Here is a 9,106-nt window from a genome sequence, read left to right as displayed (position 1 = left end):
CCTCGTTTATGGCAGCCACCCTTCAAGGCAAGAAGGACATTACCTGTCCGAGTTCATCGCGAGACGATAGGACTTTTGTTGGTGTGTAAATATATATGTTCTATGGGCGACATTACCATCACAGACCATCATCCTAGAGTATAGGATCATCCCTGGTTCCGGCTCTTTTGACGTTCTGTGATGGTATAAGCATACATACATATATATATATATATGTTTCATTAAAAGTGATGGCTAGTTGTGCATTAATAATTTTCTTAATGGTATTTTCCATATACCTTATTAAGGATTTGTTTTCCTTAGAAAGGAAATTTATGACTTGGCTGTATGTAGTCATATTAGCTAGATCGCGATATCGGGTTCAAGACCCTTCTTCAGTAGCTATAGGGATAAGAATTAATCCGAAGATTCTAGTAAAGATCTAAGTTTTATACTAGAGTTCCTATACTTGCTAATCACTGGGGGAGGTCACCTGGTATTACGGGCAGGGACGAAATGTCACGTGCGCTAGGGAGCCTCCGGGTTTGTGTTGTGGCGGAATGTGGCGTTTTGTCTCGTAGTTGGACGAGTGGCGTTTTGTCTCGTATTGGCGTTTGTGGTGTTATGTCTCATGTTTTTATTTGTAACGGTTTGTCTCATGCTTGGAAGGGCTCTAGAGAAAAACTCCTGCCCAAATACACTGACAATATATATATATATATATATATATATATATATATATATACATATATACATATATATATGTGTGTGTGTGTGTGTGTGTGTGTGTGTGTATGTGTGCGCGCGCGCGTGTGTGATGCATGTATATTCATTAGTGTTATGGATACTAATAATCAGATCAATGACACCTGTGATAACCGAATGTTATTAAATCTGGAATATAATTGTTGGTGGCATCGTTAATCCTCAGATCATCAATACATAATTTGTGCGCATTATCAACGAGCAGGTCTCATATCTGTGACAGCATCACAATAAAGTATTATTGTTTTCATGGAATGTAGTTTACTGCAACTTCTATACTTTAGGACAATTTCGCGGCGGACAATGAAGTATTGTATCCCTAGGAAGCAGCGGATGGTTACCTACCAACAACAGAAGTATTTATATCTGAAACTTATAGGACAATAGCAGCAGGTGTAGTTGTTATTCAGCAGATGTAAACATTGTCAAAGGCTGTCAGAGCACTACAATATGAGAATGATGAAAACTTCTTTCCATAAACGAGGACGTCGTGTATGTACCTGGAAATCTCCAAACGGAGCAACAAAGAACAAACTGGACTTCGTGTCAGGAAACGAAAAAAAAAAAAAAAAAACGGAATAACAGAAAATTTCATTCGAGTCTGTAGCCTCCTTCCTCCATCAGCGAATGGTTTCACGATGGTATATTTATGGGTCTCTGGCCACCTGAGACCTCCAGGCAATTCTTCGGCGCCACCTTTGATCAAACTCCTCAGGTCATTAGGCTCCCCTTTTTGGCCACTCCAGAGGCCCCGTGATAAAATCGCCCCATAATCTTTTATAATACGTCCTTTCAACGCGGCGACATATTGAATGGATTCATTTTTATAGCTGAAAGCAAAGGGTTTCATATAACTCAAGATTAGGGTCTGGGGAGAAAGGGCTCATAGTCGCTCGGGGGAAACCTTAAGACTATGGTCGAATCCGAAGCTGAATAAAATCACGTGCCCTTAGCCGAACTGAAATATATAGATTTTGTCACCGTGTCGAAGATGTTAAGTCTTAATTATACCACTCCCGTGGAAATTGACCCCCATGATATGGTAAAATGAAGTGTAAAATACATCAAGCCATCAATCTTGCACAAAGGAAACCTACTCGCATATGAATTAAATCGTTTGACAGCATAAAAAGAAAAGGAAATAAAAAGAAAGAGAATAAATAATCAAAAGAAAAAAATAAAAGACAAAGGGAAAGGAAAAGGAAAGAGAGAGGAGAGGTAAAGGGAATGGAAATGAAAGGGAAGGGAGGAGGAAGGGAAAGGGAATTGGTATGAAAGGGAAACATAAGGGAATAAAATGGAAAGGGAAAGGTAAGGAGAGAAAGAAAAGAAAATGGAAAGGATTAATTCGCCTGGTGACAAGTATCTTGTTCCCCAAATACAAAAGAGTAGGGGATGGGTAGTGTTCTTTCAAATGAATGCAATCGCTTAGCGTCAGCACAAGGTATATAATATTATCCCGTTGTCCTTGGTTACAGTGCTCTCATTTTTCTTGAATCGCTATTTGTGGTGAGAACGTCTTTCCGTGGTTGTCTACATATCTAATTGTGGCAGCACACTTTGCATTTCTTGCTAGCATGCTACTTGCTTTTGTTCCTTCATTTGAATAAAAACAACTTTGGTTACGAGCATTTTTTTTTCCCAAATTTTCAAATATCAAATTACTCCTGCGTTATATAGCAAGGAGTTGAATGACGACCTGAGGTTAAACCTATACGAATATTAGGCACATTATTGAGATGTTCTTACAGAAGTCTAGAATATTGTCACCGAAGTCGTTTCTACTCAAACAAAGAAGTATAATGTAAAGGATTACAAAGGATTACAAAGGCGGAGCATGCCGACAGGAGACCTTTTGGTCCATATCTAGGTCGGATGCGAAAAAATCATAATAATGATAAAATAATAAATAAAAACTATAATAATGTAAATAACAAATAAAATACATAAATAAATGCATACGTATAATTAAATAATAAACAAACAGGTAAATAGTAAATAATAATAAATTGACATATAACTAATAATAAATGAAAATCAAACAGACAAATGATAACAAAACAAAAACAAATAATATGAAATAGATTATAATCATTACAGCATCTTGCTTAGGTGTTTATCTAAATGATTCTTAAAGCTTCGAACTGAACTACATTGCACTACCTGTGCAGGAAGTTTATTCCATTCATTAACTACACGGTTGGCAAAGTTGTGGCATGCTAGCCTAGTGTACCGCCACCTTAAACTCGAAACCTTGGACCAGTTCAATAGCCACGATCTCACTGTTCGCATTTACTTCCAAGTGAGGGAGCGGGAGCTATGGTGGTAGAATGGATAGCGCACTGGACTGGTTTCCAACAAGTTCCAAGGATAAAGAGTTCCGGGCACATTCCTGCTCCCGCCAACAATCGATTCTCTTTCTGTGATCATTCGAATCTGACCCAATGTGTGTCAGAATAATGCAAACATGTAAGAAGCTGGTAGAGAGACGTGGGGTAGATGATGAGGGTTTCATTTTTATGGATCAGCTGTTTGTAAACAGCACAGTTCGTAGATAAAGGTTTGCGCAAGCTCGCTCTCCACCTAGAGTCATAAAAATGATCGGGAGCCTGTATGGCGTGTATATGTGTTGCTGATGTAACCTAAGTAAGTTATGCAGAGATTCGAGATTGCTTGAGTAAACAATATTGCATATAGACTTGTAACAATAAATCTGATTGAAGAAAGGGTGGAGGAGGAGAAAATTCAATTGATTTGCGATTGTAAGGCCACGCCCCTAGGGGAGGATCTTGAATATAAAGATCATTGAACTAAAAAAAGAATTAAGTCACTGCAGAACTTACATAAGACCTAACAATGTGTGTTCTCACGGGATTCGAATATTGTACCTGGAAAAGCACGCAATATAACCGGTATTCAAGAAAGAAAAGAAAATCTATAAACATTTCATTCCCCCTTGTCTGAAGTATATTATATAGAAATTGAAAAGAGGAATACTTGTAGGCATAGGGCCTACCGACTAAAAATCTGTAAAGTAATACAAGAAAAGAACTAACAAGAGAAAGGTGGGTGAAAATGAAGAAAGGGGAAGTGACTTAAGACAGTGCTGAAAATTTAAGAGACTTACGAAACGAAAGTGAGCGCGTGAAAGTGGCGGCTTAGAAAACGTATCTTTCGCTATGGTTGAATTAAAATCATTTTACTTGCACTGTTTCACTTTATCCGAGTTATCATGGGTCAAGTTCAACTTTTCTAGTTGCATCATTGCCTTCTAGGAAGCAAAACTAGAGAGCCATACGGGAAAATGTATTTGTTATGACAAAGACATCGCGTGGAAAAAATAGAAAAAAAAATCGTCAACTGTCATCTGAGCTGGTGTTCCTTAGTAGCACAGTGTGTCGCCACCTCACATTGCAGCCACAAAGGCTCTACAACTTATAGTAATAGTATATTATCTTGGCTTCCAAACTCCATAGAGCAGCGTTTCCTAATCCGAGGTGCTAGCACCCCCTGGTGGTGCTGAAATCAACCATAAGGGTGCTGGAAAGTGATGTAGACATACACTTTCTTTTATCCTTCTAGTAATAAGATATAATTTAGTGGGTACTGGAATGCTTATACCTAAGTACAGGGGATGCTAGGTTCAGAAAAGGTTGCGAAACGCTGCTACTCAGCAATTCCCGTAAGCTCCCGTTTTGTCTCTAATGGCTACTGGTAATTGGCACTCGTTCTGACTGTCCTAGCAAATAGGGCATGTGTGACAGCTTCGCCCACAGCTAATGGCGTTCTAGTGAAAGCTTGTCGCTTCATTTTCTTATAATGGACATTCCTACTTTGAACTTAAACAGATAACAATGACTCCCATCCACTCTTGCTCTCCGAACGCATAGGGCCAAGGTAACTTTTTTTCGACTGCTGCTAAGGGTCTCCTGGCGTGGGCCCCTGACCTCACTTCTTTCTGGTCTCCTCCGTGTCTCCCTTTCTTACACACGCTCGGGTTCTCGTAAAACATGCATCGAAGTTATCATTTTCTCATTTCTCTGCCCTTCCATTATGCATCGATATAACCCTTTTATGCATACACCAGTTCCCCCCTCTGTCCCCTAAGTCCTTATTGTTTTCATTATGCATAGAACTCACGCCCTGCCTTCATCATTTTATCATTCCTCAGTGGCTTTATTAAAAAAAAAAAAAAATCCGCATGGTAACAGATCGTTGCCATGTGTTGGGGGAAAACTGATCATTCTTAATGAAAAATAAATCACACTCACTCATTTATACTGGGCTACGGAATCAATGTTATTTTTTTTATTAAAGATACGTTTATTTATTAAACTTTCATATTTAATTTGCAAAATCTTTAAACAAATATTCAAAGATTGGATTAGAAGTAAATTAATATTTCTAGCTCTTATGACAGCTTTCAGTATCTAAAGAAGGATGCGTACAACCAATAACATTCATTAAACACAATTATGTATGCGTAATAATGCATAATATAACAAATTTCATGCCATCAAATATACTTCTGATATATATATATATATATATATATATATATATATATATATACATATATATATATGTATGTGTGTGTGTGTGTGTGTGTGTGTGTGTGTGTGTGTGTGTGTGTGTGTGTGTGTGTGTGTGTGTGTGTGTGTGTGTGTGTGTGTGCGTGTGTGTGTGTGTGTGTGTGTGTGTGTGTGTGTGTGTGTGTGTGTGTGTGTGTGTGTGTGTGTGTGTGTGTGTGTGTGTGTGTGTGTGTGTGTGTGTGTGTGTGTGTGTGTGTATTTATTTGAGTATCTGTATATGCTTATCTGTTTATTTCATTCTAAACACACAATTTTGATAAATCAGCCATGCTTAATAAAATCCCATAATCAATTATTCCTTTAGCCAACACTTGTTAAAGTGGCCCATGATTGTTCTTGTATTTTCTAAGTGTACCCGAATACTGCAAGTTTTTACCTGTTGTTGTCACCCCTTAACACAAGCTTTATATTTATTTAATTATTGTATATTGTATATTTTCATTGCATTTTTCTTTCTCTTGTAAAGAAATAAAGAATATTCATGTACGTTTGTATATATGTGTAATCTAAATATTGTAGAATATATTGTATACCAACAACAACGAATTAAGAATCTCATCACCAGTGTTGTAAATATCATCAGCATTTTGAACAAGTAGATCAATCATGACATTGACTTTAAATATCTTAGCTGCTCTAGTTATTCTTTGTAAGTACTGAACACGGAAATGCTCATCCTAAGTGTGTGTAAAGGAATCATAAACGCGGCGAACTTAGATGGTATATTCAGACGGGGATACTACCAGCCGTCTGTACTGAACACAGAAGTGTTCATTCCATGTGTGCTAAAGGGAATCACACCGTGGAGAACTAAATTTTGAGTTTTGACTCCCCTTTTGAAAAACTCCGCACGCCTTTCTCTCCCTACCACTCGTTCCAGGCTGGCAACATGTTAACTTACTTTCCAATAGCAACAAGAGGTGACCTTCCTGGAAGTAACAATCCATATGTGCCCTGGCTACTGTGAGGCATTTTGGACGTTGTAAAGATCAGCAAGCCCAGAGTAACAATGTAAAGATAAACTAACACACACATTAGCATATAAAGAATAGCAATCCTAGAAATTAACTTGTATATATATAAATCGCCCCAACAATGACGACTCACTTAACCAAACCTAACCTTACCTAACCTAATCTAGCCTAACCTTACCTAACCTAATCTAGCCTAACCTTACCTAACCTAATCTAGCCTAACCTTCAGAACCTAACTTCACCTCACCTAATTTCATTTCACCTAACCTAATTCAAATTAACCTAACCTAAGCTTAAGAATAGTTCATTCTTTAAATAAGTTTGTAAAGATTGACCATCCTCAGAATGAGCTTGTTAGGATCAGCCACCCCAAACGTTAGCTTGTAAAGATAGATAACCCTCAGGTACTCTGGATTTACGGACCTTTACAATTTTCGAAATGTTATTAGATTATGACTAGTATGGTTAGACCTGAACTGAATATCACACACACACACACACACGCGCGCGCACGCATTTGGGGTGGAAATTGTACAATTGAGTGTCGCTGGGGTGGACATTCTACAGTTGATTATGGCTCGTGATACAGAACCTAACCTAACCTGGTCTAACCTAACCTATACTAACCTGACCTGACCTAACCTAACCTGGTAACTTGACCTAGCCTTAACTAATCTAACCTAACCTATATTCGGGTGGGAAGTCTACAATTGATGGCTACACTTCAGGGTGGCACATGGAAAGATAAAGCCTCTTCGGGCTTTCTTGATTTATTGAAACGAACAGGTTATAGTATCTACAAGGCGGGGATGGAATCTACTACGGGGAAAGTCCCCTTTTGGTTACACAGTCGCAGGGTTACAAAGGATTACAAAGGCGGAGCATGCCGACAGGAGACCTTTTGGTCCATATCTAGGTCGGATGCAAAAAAAATCATAATAATAATACACAGAACCGGCTCCATCAGCGTTTTTGTGTGAGGTTGCCCACGCATACTTTCTACAATAATACTTGTGGTTTAGTTGTAGGTATTATGTGTCTAGTTAGTATTAGTGAATATGTCTTGACGTGATGTATACATTACACTTATAATTGTGTAGTTCGGTAGGTATAAGAAAATTGTTAATGATCTGCCTGGCAAGAGGCTTGTAGCGTAAATTGGAAGGATCGCGCGACCCAGGCGTCACGCTTCTCTGTTTCTTGTTTTGTGATTTGGAGAATGTGTGTGTCAGCAAGGAGTTGGCAGCAATATTTGGTCTAAGTACGAGTTGACCGGCGCCAATGTCTGACGACATTCTGCAGTAGGTTCGCTGATCACGTGTCGTGCATGTGACATATAGTATATATGGTTAAAGGGTTAGTACATATATACACGTGCTGGGTTGGAGGGCTAGGCTAAGGGGCTAGGTAGGGAGACTGGTCTGGAGGGCTAAGTTGAACACCTAGGATCTAGGGTGGCGGCCTTGGGTCTAGGGTGGGGAATTAGGTTGGAGAACTAGGGTGATGGTGCTAGACCGGAGGTTAAGTTATGGCTACGCAAAGGAGCTAGGCCAGTGGGTGGGCTGGGGGGCTAGGTTTGGGGGAGGGCTAAGCTTGGAGGCTAGTCTTTTGGGGGAGTGGGCTGGGGGCTAGGTTTGGAGTCTAGGTTGGGGGACTAGGCTTGGGGGCTGGGCTTGGGGGGCTAGGCTTGAGGAACTAGGCTTAGGGGGTAGGCTTGGGAAGCTAGGTTTGGGGCTATGTTAAGTAATGATAGGCTTGGGGTGGGGTTAGGTTTAGGGTGGGGCTAGGTTTGGGGTAGGGGTTAGGAGGTGGGGACTAGGTTGGAGGCTAGGTTGCAGGTTAGGTTGGGGGGCTAGGTTGGGGTCTAGACTGGAGGTTAGGTTGGAGACTTTATCTTTGGTACGACCGTTCCATACACTGACCCCAGGCTTGTGACACCGTAGGCATTTCCACAGTGATGTGACTTATACAGGCGGATGTGGTTGGTCCGACAATGAGGCCGAAGCAAAGCCAGCTACTGTAGATGGTGCAGGGGTATAATGTGGGCATATGCGGGAGTCATGTTCAGCAACACACCAGTCACACTTTTCATGGGCAATGTAGTATCAAAACATATGACCGATACCTCAGCATTTGAAGCACCATGATTTTTCATAACATTTTACGCAGTTCACACGAGGGTAGACAAGGATGGAAGAAGTCGATGAGGGAATGTGGGGGCTGGTCTAGAAGCGACGTACAGAATGTGCTCTCGTCAGTTCCATGGCTAATGATGGGTTAACATCAATAGAATATCGAGTGATGAGGTATATAGGAAATTTGAGACCTCTCTATTGAATCCTGTATATCTAGAATTTGTGACAAAATCGCACCATCCTTAATCTTATTTATGGCATCTTGATTACGTCTTGATATGTATACATATTTAGAGGTAATTACCGATATCTTGTCTTCGGCCATCCTTCGATCATGGTTGAATGTTCTGGCTACTTAGGTCAGCCAACGAAGTTCGGTATCAACTTCCGGGTTCTCTCTAAATAGTAGTTTAACATATTCGGCACGGGGAGCAAAGACAAAGGAGTTAGATTTACCCAGGAGAGCTGCTCTCTGAGTTGGTCGAGGTGTAGATTATCCAGGTGTTTCGTGTAGAGAAAGTGCTTCATCACACTTGGTAGCCTTGGCAGCTGGAGATGATGATTTTCTCTGACATTATTCGAGTCATGTTCTATAAGGCAGTTGGTGGAGGTGGAGGCGTGGTCCATAAGATGAGGGTTTGTAACAACAGGTCCCTGTTTT

The sequence above is a fragment of the Oratosquilla oratoria genome, chromosome 33, assembly GCF_046742065.1.
Source record: "Oratosquilla oratoria isolate Oo_2021 chromosome 33, ASM4674206v1, whole genome shotgun sequence".
In the NCBI taxonomy this organism is placed as follows: Eukaryota; Metazoa; Arthropoda; class Malacostraca; order Stomatopoda; family Squillidae; genus Oratosquilla; species Oratosquilla oratoria.
Note: the sequence above shows the minus strand (reverse complement) of the source record.